Source organism: Artemia sp. Qi Xiang Cuo, chromosome 7 (assembly GCF_049724085.1).
Source record: "Artemia sp. Qi Xiang Cuo chromosome 7, ASM4972408v1, whole genome shotgun sequence".
Lineage (NCBI taxonomy): Eukaryota > Metazoa > Arthropoda > Branchiopoda > Anostraca > Artemiidae > Artemia > Artemia sp. Qi Xiang Cuo.
In genome coordinates this window covers 76094986-76122031 of record NC_142800.1, presented here as the reverse complement: position 1 = coordinate 76122031, position 27046 = coordinate 76094986, and the positions used below count along the sequence as shown (strand labels likewise).

At 34.0% G+C, this 27046-nt stretch overlaps 1 protein-coding gene across 2 annotated transcripts in view; it reads left to right on the top strand.

The window, feature by feature from the left end:
* Positions 1 to 12838: 12838 nt before the first annotated feature.
* LOC148950693 (pleckstrin homology domain-containing family J member 1-like) overlaps positions 12839 to 27046 on the top strand; it is a 29936-nt gene continuing 15728 nt past the window's right edge. Inside the window, exon 1 of one of the 2 annotated variants that reach the window (XM_089091717.1) lies at positions 12839 to 12882. The gene's annotated coding sequence lies outside the window, so the exon portion shown is untranslated. The remainder of the gene's footprint in view (positions 12883 to 27046) is intronic. The other variant, XM_089091716.1, reaches the window with a different exon arrangement.

The following is a 27046-nucleotide window of genomic DNA, read 5'->3' as shown; positions in this document are numbered from 1 at the left end:
ATTCCCTGTCAGAGAAATTCTTTTTACATATTGAATTTAAAGTTTAAAAAAGAAACTCAGTTTCTTTTTTAAATCCAATCTATTAAATCCTTCGGCTCAACAAGCGTATCCAGAATATCTGTTTAAAGATGAACAAGTGTGCCTCCTTAATCTTAAAGACAATGAGGTTTGGGGGGGGGGAGCCCCCCAACTTTAACGCCTGACACGATCAGCGAACAGTTAGTCAAGCCAAAATAAGTAATAAACTGTACAAAAATTTGCTGAAATTATTTGAAAAAAACTACGTTTTCTAAAGAGTTAAAGAGGCTGAGTCAAAAGTTCGAACCTTAAAACGTGCAGGAATTAGGAGGTACTGTGGGGGGGCTGCCGCCCCCCGAACCCCCCGCTTTCGCAACCCTTTAAATAAAAATAAAAATTTTTTAAACTGAAAGTAAGGAGCGACATTAAAATTTAAAACGCCCAGAAATTAGACCGTATATGACAGGGGCTGTCCCCTCTTCACCGCCTCGTTATTTAATATTAATTTTTTATTTTTTAAAAAAAAAGAGTTTTAATAAATTCAAAAATTATAGTAAAGAGCGAGGCGTTGTGCAGGGGGCCCCCCCCGATTGTAGGCAATAATTTATATTACTTTAAAGTTTTTATGTTACTCCTTACTTTCAGTGGAATTTGTATTTATTTATATTTGATCGTTTTTAAATAATACCGAGGAATACAGCTCCCTCTCCATTTTGGCGGATGATTTAGGGTGAAAAAAATTTCTTATCGCATTTTAATTTGAAAAATGCCTTAATTTCATATTTTTTTAAATCATGCCGAAAATCACCTCCTTGCCGCAAAATTTCTTAGGGGGTATGCGGCAGACCAACAAATAAATAAAAATAAAACAACCCTGTAACTCCAGGACTGGCAACTTTATTTATATTTTAGATATAGTTTACTTAGTACCGGTACCTGAGAAGGGATACTTAAAATGTATTGTGGATAAAAATGGTTAGAGTAACTAAATAAATTTGAGAACCACTGCTCTAGACAATTCCAACCCGGTAAAAATTTCGTGCGGAAGACTCATTCCAATAAAAATCTGAATTAGAATTCTTAAGAAAATTTAAATTCAATTAAATTAAAAACGGAATCAATGATAAAACAATTTTATGCCCTAACACAGTATTCCAGGCCATGCATTTTTTTTCAGTATGGACTAACAAAAGCGCTATTTAACGTAAATTGCAATATTATTTCAGAAACCTGGGGCTGAGATAAGTCGAGGTTTGCTTGTGCGACGTGACGCCAAGCGAGCAAATTTGCTGCTGAGTTGTGCAGGGTTGATCGTGGGGGGGATTTAGTTGGAGGATGGCTGAGGGGACATTTTTGTTGCATAAAGCTCAGTTGTGGCGGAAACTTAGCCGAGTTAAATAAATAATACAAGTTGAGATAGTTCACACAAACAAATATATTGAGATGTCTTCCCTGTCTTTTATGCCCTAGTTTCTTCAACGTAATACCTTTGACATACTTTGCTCTCCACTGTCTTTCATATTTAGCTTTACAGATGTCAAATTGCCACCGAATTTCACTGATGCCATTGGAATGCAATAATTAACACACAATTTGCTCTCTTCTTAATTCTCCTTTTCAACATGTGTACTCGTATAATAAAACTCAGCAAAATTTCATTGAGGCCATTGGAAGAAAATCAAGAAACTGTATTAACGAAGAATGGTCTACAGCCGGGTAAGATCAGCTACAGCCGGGTTAGATCTCTAAGTCCCGTATTACCAAGATAAAGTCAAACCCACTGCGCCACAACAGGGCCAAAAATAGACTTTTGGTACCGGAATAGTGCTATTTCCGATTATTTATCCATAAATTAGTGTAAAACTCATTTTTTCCCTATTATCCTGTTTGTTTAATGCATTTGTTTGTGCATATTAGATTTTATTTGATATTATTATTTATATAATAAATTTGTTTTTTTTTCATATACTTATTTTTTATAATTTTATTCTATATTACTTGTATGTGAAATATTGTGTTGGAAATTAGCTAGTCTGAAAAAAAAAATTGAGAAAAAAGATTGGTTATAAAAAATTAAAACAGAAAATCACAATGTTTAATTTTTCCAATACCAAATTTAAGCAAAATTCTTTTGATTCCATTGAAGCAAAATGCTAAGAAATTACCTATATTGCTGAAGTGTTTATCTGTAAATTAGTGTTACAAACACATAAGTTTATGTATTACCAAATCCATGTGTTTTCTCACTAGTTTGTGCATAAAATGCTGTTGTCAATTTGTTATTTTACTTAAAAAATTTTTTTTTTTTTGGTATTTTCAGTTGATATTTATTAATTTGTCTCTGCATATATTACTGCTGTTAATTTTTTATTTTAATTAATAATTTTTTTTTGGTATTTTCATTTGATATTTAGTCGTTTTTCTCAGCATAGCTTAATTCTTTCAATTTTTTATTTTACTTAATCAATTGTTTATTTCGTTTTTTTTTTTAAATTAAGTTGATATTTAGTAAGTTGGCATTCAATAAATTTAGTGTATGAATTCCACTCTTTTTTTTATTTTCTAAGTATGTGTTCATTTTATCTTAGTTTGTTTCGTTTCATACCTATGTTAAATTTAATTTGGCATTCCTTGTGTTTCAGCTACAGTAAATATCAGTGCTTACACTGCACATCATTTAATTGGCTGTTTTTTTTATTTAGTCAACAACCTTGACTAGCTAATGATGTTTCTCTTCAAAGTATTATTTGAAAAAAACTACGTTTTCTAAAGAGTTAAAGAGGCTGAGTTACAAGGTCACACCTTAAAACATACAGGGATTAGGAGGCACAGTTGGGGGGCTGCCGCCACCCAAACCCCCGCTGTCGCAGCCTTTAAAAAAAAAAAAAAAAATTTTAAACTGAAAGTAAGGAGCGACATTAAATCTTAAAACGAGCAGAAATTATTCCGTATATGAAAGAGGCTGTGCCCTCCTCAACGCCTCGCTCTTTACGCTAAAGTTTGACTTTCTCACAACTCTTTTTTTAAACAATAAAAACTTTAGCGTAAAGAGCGAGGCGTTGAGGAGGGCACAGCCTCTTTCATATACGGAATAATTTCTGTTCGTTTTAAGATTTAATGTCGCTCCTTACTTTCAGTTTAAATTTTTTTTTTTTATTTAAAGGCTGCGAAAGCGGGGGTTTGGGGGCCGCAGCCCCCCAACTGTGCCTCCTAATCCCTGTACGTTTTAAGGTTCGACCTTGTAACTCAGCCTCTTTAACTCTTTAGAAAACGTAGTTTTTTTCAAATAATTTCTGCACGTTTTTGTACAGTTTATTACTTATTATTGCTTGACTAACTGTTAGCTGATCGTGTCAGGAGTTGAAGTGGGGGGGCGGCCGCCCCCCCCAAACCCACCGCTCTTGAACAGTATTGTGTTAAGGCTTTTAATTCCTGACTACTCAAACCACGTCGTACAGGGTGCCTCCTAATCCCTGTACGTTTTAAGGTTCGAACTTGTGACTCAGCCTCTTTAACAGCCCCCCCAACTGTGCCTCCTAATCCCTGTACGTTTTAAGGGTTGACCTTATAACTCAGCCTCTTTAACTCTTTAGAAAACGTAGTTTTTTTCAAATAATACACATAAACAGGTTAGAAATTCTTTTTTATGAAAATTGACGCGCAGATATTTTCATAAAAAAGCATGTCTAACCTGTTTATCTGTATTATTTTAAAAAAACTAAGGTTTTTCGTAAATGTAAATTCGGGGGATAATTTTTTCGGTCTGAAAATATCAAAAGGCCCTAACAGGTCAAATTCTGCTTTGAATGAGTCCTCATTCAACCGGATCCGTTGCCAACTGTGGCCTGTAGGCGTGGATAAGAAAAAAAAAGAAATGATGATGAATTTTAAGTGGCTATATTTGGTTTTTTGAAAACAGGGAAGGAGTGATCGGATTGAGCTGAAATTTCGAGGATAAGCTCCCGGGCCCTAGGAAAGCTTAAGCTCTAAATTTCAGCCCAATCGGACAACGTTAAAGGGGGCTGTGGTGGGAGGGTCCAAACTTCCGGCCCAGTTTACCCCATGAAGATAAAGTTGGAGGAGGATGCAATTTTGCAAGTTTCTTAGTTTGAGCTTGGGCTACAAAATGCGATTACCGCCGTCTCTCTGCGACCTCTATGACATGAAATCACTTAACATTGTGACGGGTCGCCTCTTTATAGAGGCACAAGTGTGCCTCCTTGGTTTACTGTTGATATTCAGATCATTGATGTTCAAAATACTAGGTCTTTAATGCTGAGTGTTCTTTCGTGTTTTTTTTATGTTAGCTCCTAAGTTTTAGAATTTTGCCGGTGTTGATTTTAACAATTAATTATACGTTATGATGGTATATATTGTTGCCTAATAATAACTAATAAAATTGTTTAGGTTTTTGTAATGTACTTTTAAACAACACTTCCGTTTTCCTTGTTATTTGTATGTATTACATCAAAGCGGTGTTTTTGTTTTTGTCTGTTTTATAAAATATATCTTCATAAACAGAATACTATGATCATCAACGTTTTCATTTTTAAGTGATTCCGTATGCTGTTCTCCTGTGTGTTATTTAAGTTTATTTTTATAAATGTATTACCTTGCTGGCAAATATGCATATTGTGTGTGATACCGTGCACAAATAACTTATATTTTTTTCAACAGGTAAAATCAGCGAACCACCACGAATCAAGGATGATATATAATATAAAACTTACAAACTTAAAATAATTCTTTACAGATGGATGGGACTAATAACTAGAATAAGTTCAGATAAATTTAAATTAGGCCAGTTTAGGTAAGGTCAGATCAGGCAAGGGTAGGTAAGACTAGAATAGGTCAGGTTAGTCAAGAGTAGTTTTATCTTAATAAGATTCATTTCATCTGACATTTCACCAAAAAACAACAATCGAATAAAAAACAAATTACAATATCTACTATGGATCTGTTAGTCCGTGGAGATAGGTTAATCCTGTTTTGTTTAAATACCTAAAGTACTTCTTGATGTATTTTCAACAGGTTTTTAGACATATGATTGCAATGAAGCGTTTGCACGTTAATTCTTTTATTGTTCATAGAATTTGCTATTATTTTAGAAAATGTGCACTATAAAAGTATTTGGGTTATGTTGTTGATTAACTATGTTTAATTTTGAACAGTTAAGTAGCTACAGTTTTCTTGGCGGTTTTATAACAGAAAAGTGTTCAAAAACTGTTACAAAATGCTATTTTGTTAAAACTCAATATCATAGAATCTATTTAGTGCTTGCTCTGAGTGTATATATTTAAAAATACTCATGAGTCATTAAAAAAATTGCCAAAGAAGGAAATTAAATTTATTAATTTATTTTCAATCTGAAAAGAATGTAGTTTTGATTTGTATCACACGTATTTTTGTACGTTCTTTTAGTAAACTAAGCTAATATGTATATAAAGCTCTACCAACATATTGATCATAAAAGGTACTCGACTCTAACTTTATTCATTTCTGTATTTTCTTTGTACAATTCAATACCATAATCACATACATGACATAATTGACATTGAGATTCCATGACTGAAATCATGAATATGAATTATTAAAAGCAATGGCTTGCGAATTTACAAGGAAAGTGTTTTGTACAACAATCAGCAATATACAAACACAATTATGTGCCAAACTACTGAAGATCCAAATCCTGAACTCCTTCAGTCACACGGGGAGAAAAGATTGTAGCCATCTGCTGAAATGAGTGGTGAATGTTTACATAACTCACACCTTAGGTTTCGAACCGGAAGAATAAACTAAGAGATGAAATGCAAGTTACAGTGTGATGCTTATGGAAATCAATTCAATGGACATACAGTATATATACATTATCTTATTTCGGTAATGTGCTGCAAATACTTCTTGTTGTAAATTTCAGAAGTATTTGTAAATAAAGACTTTGAATTACTTAGTGGAGCGATAATTTTTTTTTTCCATCTAATTCGTCATTAGTTTTTGGAAGCAATAGTGAATTTATATAAACATATAAATTGATAGTTACTGTGAGGATTGTTCAAGTGCTTGGACATTTGATGAGGGTCATAGCTATTGTTGTAGTCTTTGTCATAAAACCCTATAGTTTTGGTCAATAAAATTTGTTAGTAAATAACTATTTCTTTCCTTTTATCCTCTCCACATTTTACTTCTTAGATCTCTGAAAGCAGCGGAAAATTTTATGTATGATTACATTTATATGTGCATTCCCTAGAAGCGACTTGTATTGATTGAATTTTGATCAGTTTGTCTTTTTTAAATACGTATGCCTTAAAGATATTTTTGTCAAAATTCGAGATTTTTTATCAAAACAAAATAAAGACAAACAAAAAATCTTCACATACAGACAACAGAAAGCTAAGCTTAAATCAAAGGTTAAATTAAAATATAAGTTAATTTGCCATCCATAAATAGACGAAAATAAAGTAAGACAAGGAATAAGGGAAAAATGAACAAAAAATAGAAAGATTACAATTTAGAGTAGGAGAGAGACAAGGGACAATGGAGGTTACCTCGGCGCGGCAATTCACCCCTCCCTCAGAAAACACCTTTCCAGCAAAATACTCCAGATAAAATTTCCCCATAAACTTTTCTTTGCAAGGGTATTTTCTCCGCGGAGTTATTTTTCCGGGGAGAGAACGCTGGCTCCTGACTAAAATAGGTCAATAGAGCTTTCCTTTTTTTTATAATAATAAGCAAGTGAAGATATCCAGGGGTATTTAGGGGTGTGGGTGGTAATTTTCCAGGGGGTTCGTATACAAATGCCTAGCAACATTCCACTGTATTAATGATGTTAAATAAAACCCCTCTGGAAACGACCCCTACCAAAGAAAATGCCCCAGAACTCCCCTCGGAAGATAACCCATCAGAAAAGTCTCCACCTCATTGCGATTTTTTCGCGGGGTTCATGCTTATGTATTTACGGACGTTAATTTTAACTCCTAATCAACTCACAACGACCGGACATTACAATTCAGGAATATATTAAGGTAAAGTAAGTATAAGTAGGACTAAGCATGACGGCACTAGACCCTTAAGGTCCAAACCGGCGGTGCTGATCTCCGTTTTGTGGTCCTTTAGCCAGGAAGTGTACTCCTCTATATATATTAAGGTACTCCTCTATATATTCTCTGTATATATTAAGGTACTCCTATGTTATACCTACTCTTTTACATACTGCCAGTTTGGTTAATGCTAATGAAATAAAATAAAATAGGATGACCATATAATAGCTTAGAAACAAGTTTGGGCTATATATTTGCAAGTCAGGGTGGTGGGGGGCAAAGCATAGCATTGATTAAATACGTACCCGCCCCTCGGTCCCTCCCCCCCCCCCCAAACCCCCAAAAACAACACTTTAGCTTTAGGAATAGCAAATATAAACCCGCTATACCTTGTATTTCTCTAAAGCCGTGTCTTGTATAATACCGTAACAACGGGTTTTTAGTCGCGTCTCCAGTTTGAGATATATAAAAGAGTAGGTATAACATTGGAGTACCTATACTAAACCAAAAACGAGCAGAAATTTAATATAACAATAGTAGAAAAAAAATTCAATAGGTAGTAGTGAAAATAAGTAAATAAAACTTAAAACACGTAAAGACTAAATTGCAACAACAATCACTACAAGCAAAAGGTTGGCTACTGCTCCCTTTCCTAATTGTGATAACTCAAAGGCCTACTGCAAATTGGCGCATTACTGCAAATTAAATAATAAAAAAGTGTTTTTTTAAATGAAAGTAAGGAACGATGTTAAAACTTAAAAAGAACAGAATTATTACGTATATGAAAGGGGCTGTCCCCTCCTCAACGCCACGTCTTTACGCTAAAGTTTTTATTTTTAAAAAAAAACAAAGTTGTGAGAAAGTCAAATTTTAGCGTAAAGCGCGCGGTGTTGTGGCGGGCACAGCCCCCTTTTCATATACGGAATAATTTCTGTTCGTTTTAAGTTTTAACGTTGTTCCGTAATTTCAGTTGAAAAAACTTGTTTTTTTACTTAATTTTTGAAGGTTTTTGTATTTATGCAGGTTTTGATTCTGTCTCACCGTACATTAATAATTAAAAAAAAATTTGCATATTAATTTTACTTTTATTTGGTTAAATGGCTTTCGTGAAAATTGTTTAATTTTATTTAAGAACATTTTTGTTAGTAATAAATATACGTAAACTACGAATTAACTTACGTAACGAAATTCTGCATTCATTGATTTGTAATACGTATATTAGGGGGTTCGCCCCCAATTCAATACCATGTTCTTTAAGATAAAGTTCGAATTTTGTTCCGATTCTTTAAAAATGACCTCTTAATCACACCGGGTGTTAATTAGAATAAATAGCTCTTATTAAATTACTAAAATATATTTTGTTTGAAGAGCGAGTTGTTGACTAGGGAATGAACCCAATCACATACGTAATAATTTATGTTCGTTTTAAGTTTTGATGTTGCTCCTTAATTTCGGTTGAAAGACTTGTTTTTTTATTTCATTTCTGATCTTTTCTTTAATAATGATGGGAAATCTGGCACCCCCTTCATAGCAATGTCCCTTCCCCCATGAAAACTTCCTTCATGGAAAGATCCTCCCATATAACCCCCGACCCACCACCCCCACCCACCTACCAGAAAAAATCCCCCCTGAAAATGTCTGTATACTTCCCAATAACCAATACTATGTGGTAACACTGGGTAAAGTTCATAACTTTCAGCCCTCCCCCCAGGAACTTCGGTGGATTAAGTCATCCTAAAAGACATAGTTATCATATTTCCGACCATGCTGAACAAAATAGCTATCTCAAAATTTTGATCGGGCGACTTTGGGAAAAAATGAGCTTGGGAGGGGGCCTAGTTGCCCTCCATTTTTTTTGTCACATAAAAAGGCACTAGAACTTTTTATTTCCGTTCCAATGAGCCCTCCCACGATATTCTAGGACCACTGGGTCGATACGCTCACCCCTGGGAACAAAAACACAAACAAAAAAACAAATGAACACGCATCCGTGATCTTTCTTCTGGCAAAAAATGCAAAATTCCACATTTTTGTAGATAGGTGCTTGAAACTTCTACAGTAGGGTTCTCTGATACGCTGAATATGATGGTGTAAATTTCATTAAGGTTCTGTAACTTTTAAGGTGTCTTTCCCCCTTTTTCTTAAATCAGACCAATTTTCTCAATCTCGTAACTTTTGATGGGTAAGACTAAACTTGATGAAACTTATATAACCTTACTTACAGTTCGTTCCCACGAACTGTTTGATCAATTATATAACAAGTATTTTCTTTTTTTACTTATGACGAAATTGAAAATAAAATTAAATTACTGTGAACTAAAATCTTGAACTGATTAGCTTTTAGAAATTAATAACATCAAATTATAACTGATAATAACTTTTAATGGGTAATTTACATGAATCATCATGAAAAAGGTAAAAGAAGTCTGTAAATATATATATATATATATATATATATATATATATATATATATATATATATATATATATATATATATATATATATATATATATATATATATATATATATATATACATGCTGGATCATGTTGCCAAGAAAATTTTTTATTTCATAAACACATTTTTCGGGGCAATGGTGATAACTTTGATTAGAAGAACTTTAAAAAAACTTGGATCAAGAATGAACATGAATAACTGTGGTGCTGCGGTGACTTGTTGGTATTTTCAAACAGTTCGTGGTAACAAACTGGAAGTAATGAGCGACCCGGCTCAATAGTAACCGAAACTCTAAAAATCGAAATTTTGATAACAGTAGATACATCAAAAGAATTGAATTCTTATGTTGATTTCAAAAATATAAGTATTATCAAGTTTAGTCTAAACCATCGAAAGTTACTAGACTGAAAAAATTTGACTTGCTATTGAAAAAAGGGGGAAACACACCCTAAAAGTGGTAGAATCTCAATGAAAATAAAAAAATCAGATTAAGAGTGACAGAAAACCATGATGCATTTTTTTCAAGATCCTAGCTGCAAAAATATGGAATTATTTATTTTTTTTTTGCCAGAATAAAGATGAAGGATGAGGGGTTATTTTTTTTTTTTGCCCCCAGGGGTGATCGTATCGATCCAGTAGTCCTAGTATATCATGAGAGGGCTCATTCGAACGGAAATTAAAAGTTTTAGTGACCTTTTTAAGTGACAAAAGAAATTGGAGAGCAGCTTGACCCCCTCCCGTGCTCATTTTTTCCGAAGTCATCCGATTAAATTTTTGAGATAGTCATTTTGTTCAGCACAGTCGAAATTTTCAATAGTATGTATCTGAGGATAACTTAGTCCCCCATCGGTTCCGGGAGAAGGGCTGCAAGTTATGAACTTTGCCCAGTGCTTACATATAGTATTGGTTATTGGGAAGTATACAGACGTTTTCAGGAGGGATTTTTTTTGGGGGGGGGGGGGTTGGAGGAGGGCTACGTGGGAGGATCTTTCAAGGGAGGATGTGTCCTTGGAGCAGGGATAGCCATATGAAGGAGGTACCGGATTTCCCAGCATTATTTAAAAAAACGATCAGAAATTAAATTAAAAAAAGAACAAGTTTTTTCAACTAAAAGTAAGGAGCAACTTTAAAACTTAAAACGAGCAGAAGTTATTACGTATATGAAGGGTTACCCCCTAGTCAATAACTCTCTCTTTACGCAAAATTTTTTTTTAGTAGTTTAAAAAGAGCTATCTAATTAAACGGGCCTGGGTTCTCCAGGGGGTTGTGATTCAAAGAAAATTAGAAATTTAGCTAAAAGATAGAGGTCTTGACTTGGGGGTGACCCCCCTCAGATACGTCATAATTTCTGTTTGTTTTAAGTTTTAACGTTGCTCCTCACTTTCAGTTGAAAAAATATCTTTTTTTAATTCATTAGTGATAAAATTGAACTCGGCCAGTATATGTCTCTAAGCCACATATTTGACCTTAAAAAAAACAACAGAATGGATTACACGTTTAGCTAAGACTCCATGGTGGAGAATGTTTTAAAATAACTAGAAATATCAATTATACGAGTAATATTTTTCAACAATATATATATATATATATATATATATATATATATATATATATATATATATATATATATATATATATATATATATATATATATATATATATATATATATATATATATATATATATATATATATATATATATATATATATATATATATATATATATATATATATATATATATATATATATATATATATATATATATATATATATATATATATATATATATATATATATATATATATATATATATATATATATATATATAAATAAAAAAATAAATAATAAATAAAAAAAATATAAAGCAATTAATAAAAAAATATATATATATATATATATATATATATATATATATATATATATATATATATATATATATATATATATATATATATATATATATATATATATATATATATATATATATATTTATACATTGCGACAAATTTCCGCAATGATCAATTTTCTCGCATTAAAATACTTTTGCAAAAGAGCGTATTAGCAATTCCTTGTTAACCACTTTGAGCATTATATTGGAACTTTCAGGTATGTTGAACTAACAAAAAGGCACTCTGTAGACCTACCTACTGATAATACTACTACCTACTGATAACACTACTTCTACTTCTACAACGACTACCCTGTTGTAGGAGCCCCGTCCTATTTTTACTAGGAACACGATCACTTAATAAAAGAATGCATGTGGCCCAATAAGCCCAAGACCAACACCCAACTGTCATTAAAAATATATATTTTCAATTACTTTTAAATGGGACTTCAAGACTTTCAAACATGGTATGACATATCTATTATGAATATGAGAAAAAAGGGCTTTCAAATGAGCTACTAGTCAAGAAGATATAGTTTCATCCTCGAAAAAATTGTGTGACCCCCTGGAAATCACCTCTGTACTGACTAATTGAGTTTTTTATCTGAATTGTGGCTAGTTCCAGCTCATTTTAAATGTTTCATCGGTCTGAAGATAGCACTCCACGTTTTGAGATGAATAGGAACCTTTTTCTCATTTTTCTGCCTTAAAGATAGAATTTTATGACCTGGGCACTAAAAAAACTGGTTTTGTTAAAAATAAGAAAGTAACAAAAAGATGTAGCAATGGGGCACATGTTCCATTTTATGAAAAATCCTATAGATATTGTTTTTCACTTAATAAAAACACTGTATAGGGCATAATAAGCCCTAGCAAGGCCAACGCCCGCATGCATGTAATACAAGCATTTTTAATTTATCAGAACCCAAAAATGAATGACATATTTCAAATATTTCTGAATGCCCAGAAAGAACCCAAAGTTGATCTCTACTGCAACTTGATATGTCTCTGCGAAATGCCGACAGAAGCCAAATTTCCCCTCTTGTAACTTGATATGATCTCTCTTTGTCAAGTTCCCTTTGTCAACACATTGGTTTGCTGACTTCAATCTTTGTGACAAGTAGAATTCTTTTATGTGTACCCGCACCATCTGTGATTTACAAACTTAGGTTAGGATAATTTTTTTAATCGCTATTTAAAGAAGAAAGAATAATTTGCTGTACCAAAGGTAAAATAACTTAATAATTGGTTATATGAATTGATACTTGTGTGTGCTTTTATTCATCTTTCAAATTGGGAGCTGTGGGCGCTTTGGGTTCTTGGGCGGTAAAGTAAATGTTTTGGGTTCTTGGGTGCTTTGGGCACTGGGCACTAAAGTATCGTTGGTACGTTTTACGAGGTATATTTTAAATTTCCATGCCACTGTATTTTCTGAACCTGGGCTGATCCATCTTTTGTAAACTTTGAGTTTTTTAAGAACTGTAAGATTTGCTATTTTATGGTAACCAACTCAAGATTGGTTAAAAAGTAGGGTAAAATTCTACTTTAGTTACTTTTGGCTATCTTGGAAAGGGGTTGGGTTAGGAAAATGAAACTTTCAGGGATGGATGTACATGCTAAGGTTTGTCCCGGGAAGGTACTTTGAAGTACCTACCTCCACTCATCCCCCCTCTATATAATGGTAAATTACTGCACATTACTAGTTGTTTTTAACTCATATTTCACCCTATATTACTATCATAAATATAAATCACTGCTTACCTTGCACAACTTCTGCTTTTAACCTTGTTCATTAAAATATATTCCAAAATCCTATTTAAATCCTAAGCCATTTAATTTTTAACCCATGCCAACTTTCTTTATGGTATATGAAACCAGGTTTGTTGTGATGTCACACTTGCCTTATCAGAAACCCTTACCCTTAAGGGTAGCAGGCACATGCCAAACCACTCTGTTGATAAGACCATTTAAACTGTATTAATTAGGGAAAGGATTTGACAAGAGAGACCAGTAAAAATGACCTAATCCTTTTTAGAGGACAAATTATGTCATGGGAAGATGTTTTTGAAATTCCCCTTCCACCCAAACTTAAAATTTTCTAAAATTCTACTTTAGAAGCTTTTAAAATATTTCTAAAGTACTAAAAGACAGAGTGCTAAAAACATCAGAATCAACTTCAGAGGACACATTATATCACGGGGAGAGGTTTTTGAAATCACCCTTCCCCCCAAACTCAAAATTTTCTAAAATTCTACCTTAGAAGCTTTTAAAATATTTCTAAAGTACTAAAAGATACAGTGCTAAAAACAGTCATGGAAAGATGTTTTTGAAATCCCCCTTCCCCCCAAACTAAAAATTTTCCAAAATTCTACTTTAGAACTACTACTAACTACTAACAACTCATTACAGCAACAAGCCGCCTGAGGCCAACACAGCTACGCACGCTCCTCCTCCACCCCAATCTATTCAAAGCCTCTCTTTTTACACCCGCCCACGAAGTTCCCATTTCCTTTAAATCTTTCTTTATGACGTCCTCCCACCCCAGACAGGGACGACCTGCCTTCCGTTTAGCCCTAGATGGTTGGCCGAAAAGAACAATCTTAGGCAATCTGTCATCCTTCATCTACACAACATGCCCTAACCACCTCAACCTATCTTTCATTATAGACCTAGAAAGCGGTATTGAACCACATTTTTTGTATAGCCTATTGTTTGAAATTCGGTCAGTCAGCCGGGTACCCAGAACAATCCTTAAGCAATTTCTCTGGAAAACATCTAGCAAATCTTCATCCACTTTTCGGAGCGTCCATGCTTCAGAGCCATATTTGACCACTGTTATCACTTAAGCTTTTAAGATTCTAATCTTGGTTTGCAGACTTATCTTCCTATTCTTTCAGACTTTTTTTAACTGTGAAAAAACACCCTGAGCCTTGGCTATTCTATTTTTAACATCTTCACTGCTCCCACCATCTTTGCTAATAATACTACCAAAATATTTAAAGCTGCCCACCAGATCAATCTTTTCATTACCCAACGTCACTTTTTCATCTTCACTTATTCCTAGCCTTAGTGACTTAGTCTTTCTAACATTAATTTTCAAACCAATACTAGCACCCTGAACTCGTAAAACCTCTAAAAGTTCATTCATTTTCCTCACACTTTCATCTAGGATGCTTAAATCATCAGCATAATCTAACTCAAGGAGACTTTTTCCTCCCCATTTGATTCCGTGGTCTCCCATTGCCTTTCCTGTGCTCCTTAAAACAAAGTCCATCAAAATAATCCATAGAAAGGGGGATGGAACACAACCTTGATTAACTACTGATTTAAAAAAAAAACAGCTACTAACCTTATTTCCTACCTTAATTTCAGCAGTGTTATTCTTGTACATAGCACTAATCACTTAATGTATTTTTTTGGTATACCATACAAGGATAAAACCTTTACTAAAGCTCCTCTGTCAACAGAATTGAACGCTTGCTCATAATCTATAAAACTGAGGACCAAAGGTGCTTGAAAACCTAGACACTTCTCAATTATTAACCTAAGAGTGAAAACTTGGTCAACACATCCTCTACCTTTTCTAAAACGGCACTGCTCTTTTCTTAAAAATTTGTCTATGTCATCTCTCAGTCTAAAAAGTATCATATTACTAACCAATTTACTACCTAGAGGGATCAGACTAATGCCTCAATAATTACCACACTAACTTTTATCACCTTTCTTATAAAGTGGCTTAATAAGGTTTTCCTAAAATCATTAGGTACTTCCCCTTTTTCAATAATCATATTCATAATCTTCAATAACTTATTTCTAACCTCAGAGCCACCATATTTAAGAAACTCATTTACTACCCTATCAGCACCTGGAGCCTTATTATTCTTTAATCCCTTTAGTACTGTTGCTAATTCCTCCTCACAAAAAATCTTCCTTCACATCCAAGGTATCAAAAACTGTTTCATTTTCCTCTATATTTTTTCCTGCAACTCTATCTCGGTTAAGCAAGTTCTCAAAATGTTTGACCCATCTCTCTTTAGTTTTTTCCTTATTGCTAATTGCAACCCCATTCCTATCTTTAACTGGGACAAGTCTGGATTGACTACTCCCTCTCAATTTGTTAACATGCCAGTACAATATTTTACCATTATGCCGTCTAGCTGCATCTTCTAAATCCTCGGCAATTTTATCCATGGCCTCCACTTCACACCTCCTTAGTTCATATTTCAATGCTTTCTCCACTTTCTTTACATTTCTTTTGTTTTCATGCGATCTATCACTCAGATAATTCTTGTAGAAGTCCTTTCTCCTTTCTATTAAATATAAAGCTTTTTCACTAATATTCTTAGCTGCAGTTCTAGCTTTCTTCCCTAATACACCTTCAGCAACTTCACAAATTATTTTTTTTAAATTATTCCAACCATCTTCCACATTATCAAATTTTAAACTCTCAAGTTTAGTATTCAACTATTCCTGGAAAGTTTCTCTCAAATTCTCATCCTGGATTCTACTAACATCATAGCTTCCTGGGAGGTAATTACCCTTCCGATATTTAAGCTTTAAATTAACCCTTGACACTACTAGATGGTGATCTTTACTTTTAACATCAATAACAGCACTCCTATATACCCTAGTATCTTGTATTGATCCTGCCAGTCTTTGGTTTACTATAACATAATCAATAAGGTTTGCTGTCTTTCCATCACGTGAATACCATGTTAGCTTATGAGCCATTTTATCACCAAACACCGTATTGGTTATAACTAGATTGTTATACCTACAAAATTGCAAAAGTCTGTATCCATTACTGTTTTCTTTTCCTACACCAAATTTACCTAAGCTGGGATACCATCTATCCCTATTTCTACCAACCTGGGCATTAAAATCTCCCAGTAATAACATCATATTTCTACCTGGGACCTTGTCTATTTGCTCCTGTAACTGTAAGTAAAATTCATTAGAGTGACTAGTATATCCATCAGTTGGTTCTACAGGGGCGTATACTACAATAACTGATGCCCTGAACTGTCTAGTCACAAAATGAGCAATTAGTATTCTATTATTAATACCTTCCCAGCCTAAACAAGACTTAGCAGCTTCCTTATTCATCATGAGCCCTACTCCCTGTCTATGTAACCCATCCTTCCTGCCTGAGTAAACAAATTCTGTATCACCTAATTTCATGCTTCCTTCCCCTGGGATATGAGTTTCTGAAACTCCTAATAAATCCAGTTCGAATCGTTTGAATTAGTCAGTTAAAATGTCAATACGATAGTCATTTTTTAACGTCGTAACATTCGAAGTTCCAATTTTCGTGTTCTTTAAATCATTGAAATTGTTTTCGCCTCAGGAAAAGCAATGATCCCGGATACCAGTGCAGGACGGGGATCACATATCTTCTCAAGTCTACACCGAAGTGCTTAAGCCGGCTTAGAACTGGACAGATAGAGTGTTAAAAACATCAGAATCGACTTCAGAGGACACGGTATATCACGGGAAGAGGTTTTGAAAATCCCCCTTCCCCCCAAACTCGAAATTTTCTAAAATTCTACTTTAGGAGCTTTTTAAATATTTCTAAAGCGCTAAGACATAGAGCGCTACAAACATCAAAATCATCTTTAGAGGACAAATTATGTGATGGGAAGATGTTTTTTAAATCCCCCTTCCCCCCAAACTCCAAATTTTCAAAACTTATACTCTAGAAGCTTTTTAAATATTTCCAAAGCACTAATAAATTGAGCGCTAAAAACATAAGAATCGACTTCAGAGGACAAATATTGTTACGGGAAGATGTTTTTGAAATCCCTCTTCCCTCCAAACTCAAAATTTTCCAAAATTCTACTTTAGAAGCTTTTTATATATTTCCTAAGCACTAATAGATAGAGCGCTACAAATATCTGAATCGACTTCAGAGGACAAATTATGATATGGGAAGATGTTTTTTAAATCCCCCTTCCCCCAAACTCAAAATTTTCCAAAATTTTACTTTCAAAGTTTTTTTTAAATATTTCTAAAGCGCTAAGACATAGGGTGCTAAAAACATCAGAATCGACTTCAGAGGACAAATATTGTTATGGGAAGATGTTTTTGAAATCCCCCGTCCCCCCAACTCAAAATTTTCTAAAATTATACTTTAGAAGCTTTTTAATTATTTTTAAAGTACTAAAACATAGTGCGCTAAAAACATAAGAAGCGACTTCAGGGGACACATTCTATAATGGAAAAAGGTTTTTAAAATCCCCCTTCCCCCCAAACTCAAAATTTTGTAAAATTCTAATTTAGAAGATTTTAAAATATTTCTAAAGCACTAATAGATAGAGTGCTAAAAACATCAGAATCGACTTCAGAGGACAAATATTGTTACGGGAAGATGTTTTTGAAATCCCCCTTCCCCCAAACTCAAAATTTTCCAAAATTCTACTTTAGAAGCTTTTTAAATATTTCCAAAGCACTAATAGATAGAGCGCTACAAATATCGGAATCGACTTCAGAGGACAAATTATGTTATGGTAAGATGTTTTTGAAATCCCCCTTCCCCCAAACTCAAAATTTTCCAAAATTTTACTTTCGAAGTTTTTTTAAATATTTCTAAAGCGCTAAGACATAGGGTGCTAAAAACATCAGAATCGACTTCAGAGGACAAATATTGTTACGGGAAGATGTTTTTGAAATCACCCTTCCCCCCAAACTCAAAATTTTATAAAATTCTACTTTAGTAGTTTTTTAAATATTTCTAAAGCGCTAAAACATAGAGCGCTAAAACATCAGAATCGACTTGAGAGGAAACGTTATATCACGGGAAGAGGCTTTTAAAATCCTCCTTCCCCCCAATCTTAAAAATTTCCAAAATTCTACTTTAGGAGCTTTTTAAATATTTCTAAAGCACTAATAGATAGAGTGCTAAAAACATCAGAATCGACTTCAGAGGACAAATATTGTTACGGGAAGATGTTTTTGAAATCCCCTTTCCCCCAAACTCCAAATTTTACAAAGTTCTGATTTAGAATCTTTTAAAATATTTTCAAAGCACTAATTTATAGGTTGATACAATGATCGGACTCAAATTCAAAGGGCATTATGTCACAGTACTTGGTTTTTGAAATCCCCTTCCCCCAAAATCAAAATTTTAAAAAATTTTGTTTTCGAAGTTTTTTTTAAATATTTCTATAGAGCTAAGACATAGAGTTCTACAAACATCAGAATCAACTTCAGAGGACACGGTATATCATGGGAAGAGGTTTTGAAAATCCCCCTTCCCCCCAAACTCGAAATTTTCTAAAATTCTACTTAAGAAGTTTTTAAAATTTTTCTAAAGCGCTAAGACATTGAGCGCTACAAACATCAAAATCATCTTTAGAGGACAAATTATATTATGGGAAGATATTTTTTAAATCCCCTTCCCCCCAAACTCAAAATTTTCTAAACTTATACTCTAGAAGCTTTTTAAATATTTCCAAAGCACTAATAGATAGAGTGCTAAAAACATCAGAATCGACTCCAGAGGACAAATATTGTTACGGGAAGATTCAAACTTCGCTCCTTTGGGAGGAGAAGGAGTCATTGTTGAGATAGATGAAGCCCAATTTGGGAAGCGTAAATATAATAGTGGTCGGATTGTCAAGGGTAAATGGGTATTTGGTGGAATAGAGTGAGGAACTGGTAATTCATTCATAGTTTCTGTGCCGGATAGAAGTAGTTCCACGTTGTTGGGAATTACCCAAAACCGAATCCTGCCAGGGACAACAATTATCAGCGACTGTTGGAGGGCCTACGATTGCCTGGCTAGCCAGGGCTATCAGCATTTACGCGTCAACCACAGCATAAATTTTGTTGACCCTGCAACAGGGTCTCACACACAAAACATCGAAAGACACTGGCGTGACGTTCGAGACAATATACCCAGATATGGCAGAAGAGAAGAACATATGGAAGGATATCTGGCAGAGCACTATTTCAAAAAAAAATATTCAATCTCCTCGAGAATGCACCATTTCGTGAAATATATATCGGAGCTTTATAACCCCAACTAATTTGTTTTTTATGGGTATTATTTATTAATTAATGTTTAAAACGTTGTAACAGAAAATTTGGCAATTTACGGTATCTAACCAAATTTGTTCTTAAAGCAATTAAAATGTTTTTTTCCAAATAGTTTAGTGTAGCAATCTTCATTCTTGAAGCTACGAGACGTTATTAAAGTGTAAATAGGGAGGGGGAGAGAGGGGGCAGAAGTAAATATTTGACTATAGATTATTCGGTACTTGTGCATTATAAATAACCCACCACTATACACAAAAGAAGTTAAGTTTGGTTACTGCTAATGAAATAAAATAAAATAGGATGAAAATATAATAGTTTAGAAAAAAATTCGGGCCATATATTTGCACATTAGGGGGGGCGGGGGTAAAACATAGGATATATTAAATACGTAACCTAACCTAGATACCTTTGCCCCCCTAAAACTAAAAAAACAACAGTTTAAATATTGTGAAGGCAATAAGAAATCACGCTTTGCGATCTATTTGTCTAACAAATACCCGTTTGTCTGGTTTCCTTGTACAGTCTATAGCAGTGGGTTATTTATAATGCACAAGTACCGAATAATCTATATTCGTTTTGATTATTTTTTTTGGAAACCCCTTAACATTTTGAGTTGGGTAACCACATAAAACATATTCAAATAGCTTAATCCTATAATGTTGAAAAATTTTGCTTTTCTTTTTTACATCCGTGGTTTAAAATATGTAAAAAATGTTGGAACTTATATAAAAATTTTCTTTTGATGGTGCAAAGGTTAGTTGAAAGGGGATTTGATAGCGGGGGGGGGGGGGGGGGGGGGCGGGGGTCAGCAACCTGGTCGCGGTGCCCCTGCTTCTACTAATCTAAGCTGACCATTTCGTTGCAATGTGTTGCACCGGAAAAATACTCTAAAATCTGGTTGATAAATTGCCAGTCTAACAAATTTGTCTAAGTTTCGTAAAAGGAGGAAACAACCCCTAAAAGTAAAAGATTTTAATAAAACACATACCATCAAATTTGTGGTTCTTGGTGAATACCCGCCGGAAACTCCCCCCCGGAAAATGCCTCCCCGCAGAAAATAACCCCCCCCCCCACACGGGAAATACCCTCACGGAAAATCCCCCTCCCCCCAAAAAATACCCCCGTGGAAAATAAGGCTTTTCAAATTTCAAATTATCAACCAGATTTTAGAGTATGAAGGGGGAATAGGATGAATGGTAAGGGGGATTTCTAAAACTTTGAATAACCTTTAAAAATTTGTGAGTTATAGTAACGGAACCTTGCAAAATAGATCTTCTGCTTAAATGAAGTACAGCAAAATTGTTTTCAGCTCCACAACTGTGCTCAATCCCAACTTATATGGCTTTGAAGAAATGTAAATGCAATTTCTAAATTTTGAAAGAAAAAAAACATTCCTATGACTTAAAATTCTGCACTATTATCAGAAGTTGCATTTTCAGAGCTAAAGCCTTAGAATAAAATACTTATAACTGAAAATCAAGAAAAAATGTTACTTTGTCAAAATTTCAATAGGTAATGGGTATTTCAAAAACATCTTACCATGACATAAAAAATATCTTCCCCAAACATAAATGTTCCTCTAAAGTCGATTCTGATGTTTTTAGCTCTCTATGGCTTAGCGCTTTAGAATTATTTAAAAGGTTTCTAAATTAGAATTTTGGAAAATTTTGAGTTTGGGGGGAAGGGGGATTTTAAAAACCTCTTCCCGTGATATAACGTGTCCTCCGAAGTTGATTCTGATGTTTTTAGAACTCTATCTCTTAGTACTTTAGAAATATTTTAAAAGCTTCTAAAGTAGAATTTTAGAAAATTTTGAGTTTGGGGGGAAGGGTGATTTCAAAAACCTGTTCCCGTGATATAACGTGTCCTCTGAAGTCGATTCTGATGTTTTTAGCACTCTATGTTTTAGTGCTTCAGAAATATTTAAAAAGCTCCTAAAGTAGAATTTTAGAAAATTTTGAGTTTGGGGGAAGGGGGATTTTAAAAACCTCTTCCCGTGATATAAAGCGTCCTCTGAAGTCGAGTCTTAAGTTTTTAGCACTCTATGTCTTAGCTCTTTAGAAATATTTAAAAAGCTCCTAAAGTAGAATTTTAGAAAATTTTGAGTTTGGGGGGAAGGGGGATTTCAAAAACATCTTCCCATAATATAGTTTGTCCTCTAAAGATGATTCTGATGTTTGTAGCGCTCTAGGCCTATGTCTTAGAGCTTTAGAAATATTTAAAAAGCTCCTAAAGTAGTATTTTAGAAAATTTCGAGTTTGGGGGGAAGGGGGATTTTCAAAACCTCTTCCCGTGATATACCGTGTCCTCTGAAGTCGATTCTGATGTTTTTAACACTCTATCTATTAGTGCTTTAGAAATATTTAAAAAAAACTTCGAAAGTAAAATTTTGTAAAATTTTGAGTTTGGGGGAAGGGGGATTTTAAAAACCTCTTCCCGTGATATAACGTGTCCTCTGAAGTCGATTCTGATGTTTTTAGCGCTCTATGTCTTATTGCTTTAGAAATATTTAAAAAGTTTCTAAAGTAGAATTTTAGAAAATGTTGAGTTTGAGGGGAAGGGGGATTTCAAAAACATCTTCCCGTAACATAATTTGTCCTCTAAAGTCGATTTTGATGTTTGTAGCGCTGTATCTATTAGTGCTTTAGAAATATTTAAAAAGCTTCTAAAGCAGAATTTTAGAAAATGTTGAGTTTGGGGGAAGGAGGATTTAAAAAACCTCTTCCGGTGATATAAAGTGTCCTCTGAAGTCGATTCTGATGTTTTTAGCACTGTATCTTTTAGTACTTTAGAAATATTTTAAAAGTTTCTAAAGTAGAATTATAGAAAATTTTGAGTTTGGGGGGGGGGGGAAGGGTGATTTCAAAAACTTCTTCCCGTGATATAACGTGTCCTCTGAAGTCGATTCTGATGTTTTTAGCACTCTATGTTTTAGCGCTTTAGAAATATTTAAAAAGCTCCTAAAGTAGAATTTTAGAAAATTTTGAGTTTGGGGGAAGGGGGATTTTAAAACCCTCTTCCCGTGATATAACGTGTCCTCTGAAGTCGATTCTGATGTTTTTAGCACTCGATGTCATAGTTCTTTAGAAATATTTAAAAAGCTTCTAGAGTAGAAGTTTAGAAAATTTTGAGTTTGGGGGGAAGGGGATTTCAAAAATATCTTCCCATAATATAGTTTATCCTCTAAAGTTGATTTTGTTGTTTTTAGTGCTCTATTTATTAGCGCTTTAGAAATATTATAAAAACTTCTTAACTAGAATTTTAGAAAATTTTGAGTTTGGGGGTAAGGGGGATTTTAAAAACCTCTTCCCATGATATACCGTGTCCTCTGAAGTAAATTCTGATGTTTTTAACGCTCTATGTCTTAGTGCTTTAGAAATATTTAAAAAAAACTTCGAAAGTAAAATTTTGTAAAATTTTGAGTTTGGGGAGAAGGGGGATTTTAAAAACCTCTTCCCGTGATATAACGTGTCCTCTGAAGTCGATTCTGATGTTTTTAGCGCTCTATGTCTTAGTGCTTTAGAAATATTTAAAAAGCTCCTAAAGTAGAATTTTAGAAAATTTTGAGTTTTGGGGGAAGGGGGATTTCAAAAACATCTTCCCGTAACATAATTTGTCCTCTAAAGTCGATTTTGATGTTTTTAGCACTCTATCTATTAGTGTTTTAGAAATATTTTAAAAGCTTCTAAAGTAGAATTTTGGAAAATTTTGAATTTGGGGGGAAGGAGGATTTTAAAAACCTCTTCCCGTGATATAACGTGTCCTCTGAAGTCGATTCTGATGTTTTTAGCACTCTATGTTTTAGCTCTTTAGAAATTTTTAAAAAAGCTTCGAAAGTAAAATTTTTGAAAATTTTGAGATTGGGGGGAAGGTGGATTTTAAAAACCTCGTCCCGTGATATAACGTGTCCTTTGATGTTTTTAGCACTCTATGTATTAGTTCTTTAGAAATATTTTAAAATCTTCTAAAACATAATTTTTTAAAATTTTGAGATTGGGGGGAAGGGGGATTTTAAAAACCTCTTCCCATGATATAATATGTCCTCTGAAGTTGATTCTGATGTTTTTAGCACTCAATGTTTTAGCGCTTTAGAAATATTTAAAAAGCTCCTATAGTAGAATTTAAGAAAATTTTGAGTTTGGGGGGAAGGGGGATTTTAAAAACCTCTTCCCGTGATATAACGTGTCCTCTGAAGTCGATTCTGACGTTTTTAGCACTGTATCTTTTAGTACTTTAGAAATATTTTAAAAGCTTCTAAAGTAGAATTTTAGAAAATTTTGAGTTTGGGGGGAAGTGTGATTTAAAAAACCTCTTCCCGTGATATAACGTGCCCTCTGAAGTCGATTCTGATGTTTTTAGCACTCTATTTATTAGTGCTTTAGAAATATTTAAAAAGCTTATAAATTATAATTTTTTAAAATTTTGTGTTTGGGGGGAAGGGGGATTTCAAAAACATCTTCCCATGACATAAATTGTCCTCTAAAGTTGATTCTGATGTCTGTAGCGCTCTATGTCGTAGCGCTTTACAAATATTTTAAATATTTTAACAGCTTCTCACCTAGAATTTCCAAAAAATTGGAGAGCGGGGGGCGGGGGGATTTCAAAAACATCTTCCCGTGATATAACGTGTCCTCTGAAGTCGATTCTGATGTTTTTAGCACTGTATCTTTTAGTACTTTAGAAATATTTAAAAAGCTCCTAAAGCAGAATTTTAGAAAATTTCGAGTTTGGGGGGAAGGGGGATTTGAAAAACCTCTTCCCGTGATATAACGTGTCCTCTGAAGTCGATTATGATGTTTTTAGCAATCTATCTTTTAGTACTTTAGAAATATTTTAAAAGCTTCTAAAGTAGAATTTTAGAAAATTTAAAATTTGGGTGGAAGGGGAATTTCAAAAACATCTTCCCATGACGTAATTTGTCCTCTAAAAAGGATTAGGTTTTTTTTACTGGTCTCTCTTGTCAAATCCTTTCCCTAATTAATACAGTTTAAATGGTCTTATCAACAGAGTTGTTTGGCATGTGCCTGCTACCCTTAAGGGTAAGGGTTTCTGATAAGGCAAGTGTGACATCACAACAAACCTGGTTTCATATACCATAAAGAAAGTCAGCATGAGTTGAAAATTAAATGGCTTTGGATTTAAATAGGATTTTGGAATATATTTTAATGAACAAGGTTAAAAGCAGAAGTTGTGTAAGGTAAGCAGTGATTTATATTTATGATAGTAATATAGGATGAAATATGAGTTAAAAACAACTAGTAATGTGCAGTAATTTACCATTATATAGAGGGGGGATGAGTGGAGGTAGGTACTTCAAAGTACCTTCCCGGGACAAACCTTAGCATGTACATCCATCCCTGAAAGTTTCATTTTCCTAACCCAACCCCTTTCCAAGATAGCCAAAAGTAACTAAAGTAGAATTTTACCAAAAGTAGATTTCTAGATTTGGGGCAATTGAGAAACAATCTTTACGAAACCAATTCTTATTTCATATTATTCAGAAAAATAAGGAGCAACAAAAAGTGGCAATGCCTATACTCCTCCCCCCCCCCCCCAACCAATATGAAAAGGAAAATACAAGTTCTTAATGATCAATTAATAATTTCTGGCCCTTTAAGCAATTTTTTTTATCTCTAATAGCTTGAACAAATAGTGTTCTGTGGAAAGGCTATGTTTGGTTCCAGTTAGGTAGGCTAGGCTCTATGGTTGGTTCTGTGGAAAAGCTATGATGCAGGCTAACTGTTATTGTCTTTTCCAGCACTTTCTGCAGAAAATTAAGGCTCAATATTGTTTTCTGATCCTCTGGTGGACTGTTCTTAAAAACAGAAAAAATAGAAGTACCCATCTACACTCCCAGTCTCCCATCCCAGATGTCTTCCAAAATATGAATACTAGATTGAAAAGTCATTGCTGGCTCAACAATTATGCAAAATAATGTTTTCAATTAGAATAGCCTGCTGATGTTTTTTATAGGCTATTAGATCCTTTGGTCAATTTATACCAAATCATATTTTTCAGTTATGACTTAAGTCAATGCATCAGTTGATGCCTTTTTTTATGCTTATTATGAATATAATAAGTATCTCTATTGAAAATTTACTTCGGCCCCCCCCCCTATAGGGGAGAACGGGGCGAAATTGGACAGGGGCGAACTTGGACGTCGAACCTGACATCTAGCCTATTGTTTCTATTGATCCACAAAAAATAGGTTAGATGGGGCTTATGTATGTCTACATTGGCGGGAAGTTTGAAATCTAACGGAACTGTTAGCACCAGGATAAGAGGTAAGAAAGTTTTTTGATGCTTAAAAAAAATCTGGGAGTCGCAACATCAGCTCGATTTGCGGTAAGAAAAAGTGGTAGTTTTTCTTTGTTGTTGATGTTGTACAGTTGCTAGATACATCCTCTATCTATGCCCTGAGTTTGATTTGTCTATCCCGAGTACTTCTTTTTCAGGACGCCATTTTCTAAAATTGGTTTGATAGGGGTGAGATTGGAAAGAAATTTGGGGGTGAATTTGGTCACTGTCCAAGGTCGCTCCGTGTGTCCAGCTTCACCCCGTGCTATTTTTGTTTATCATTTGAGAGAATGTCTTTGCCTCTGTGGAGGCAATTTTAAGAGAATTTCTTATCTAATATTTGGAGTTTGATTGATGATGCTAGATGGCGTTGCTTGTGTGTAGATGTTTTTTTTTTTTAGCACAACACAACGAGGTTAAGTTGGCTGTTTCATTAGCTTAATGAAAGGAGCAACATTAAAACTTAAAACGAACAGAAATTATTCATATATCCCCTCCTCACCGCCTCGCTCATTAATACGATAAAGTTTGACTCGTTCTCACAACTCTATTTTCTTAAACAATAAAAAAATTTAGCGTAAAGAGCGAGGCGGTGAGGAGGGGACAACCCCTTTCATATACGGAATAATTTCTGTTCGTTTTAAGTTTTAATTACGCTTCTTACTTTCAGTTAAAAAAAAACTTGTCTTTTGTAATTTAATTTCAGGACGTTTTTGAATTAATGCAGCTTCAATTTTGGCTCATCGTGCATGAATAATTCAAACAAAATTTGTATATCAATTTTATTTATTTTTTGGCTAAATGGCTTTCTCGAAATTTTGTTCTGAAATTTTTGTTCTGATGCTTTAAGAATGACCCCTTAATCACAAAAGCCGTTAATTAAAAAAAAGTGTGTTTTTTTAATTTTTAATATAATTTTTTTTTAATTACAGGATCAAACAATTCGTGGTAACGAAGTGTAAGTAAGGAGGGACCCGGTTCATATCATTGCCTCTTAAAGCTATTTTCAGGTTATTTCCCGTGCATTTACTGTTTGTTCTTTCTAGTTGGACAATGGTTCGTAACTACATCAGGAAACACGATCTACCAGATGGTGAATCCATGGAGCAGGCAGTGAATGCAGTCTTAGAGCGTAGACTATCTATTAGAAATGCCGCAAAAACCTATGGACTGAAGAAATCAACCGTCGCCTATGCTCTGAAAAATCGACAAGGAGTTACTGAAGAACCTCGAGCGAATCCAGTTACACCCGCAGGTCGCCCAAGCCCATCGCCCAACCTGAAGAGAAAAATTGTTTTCTCTAACAAACAA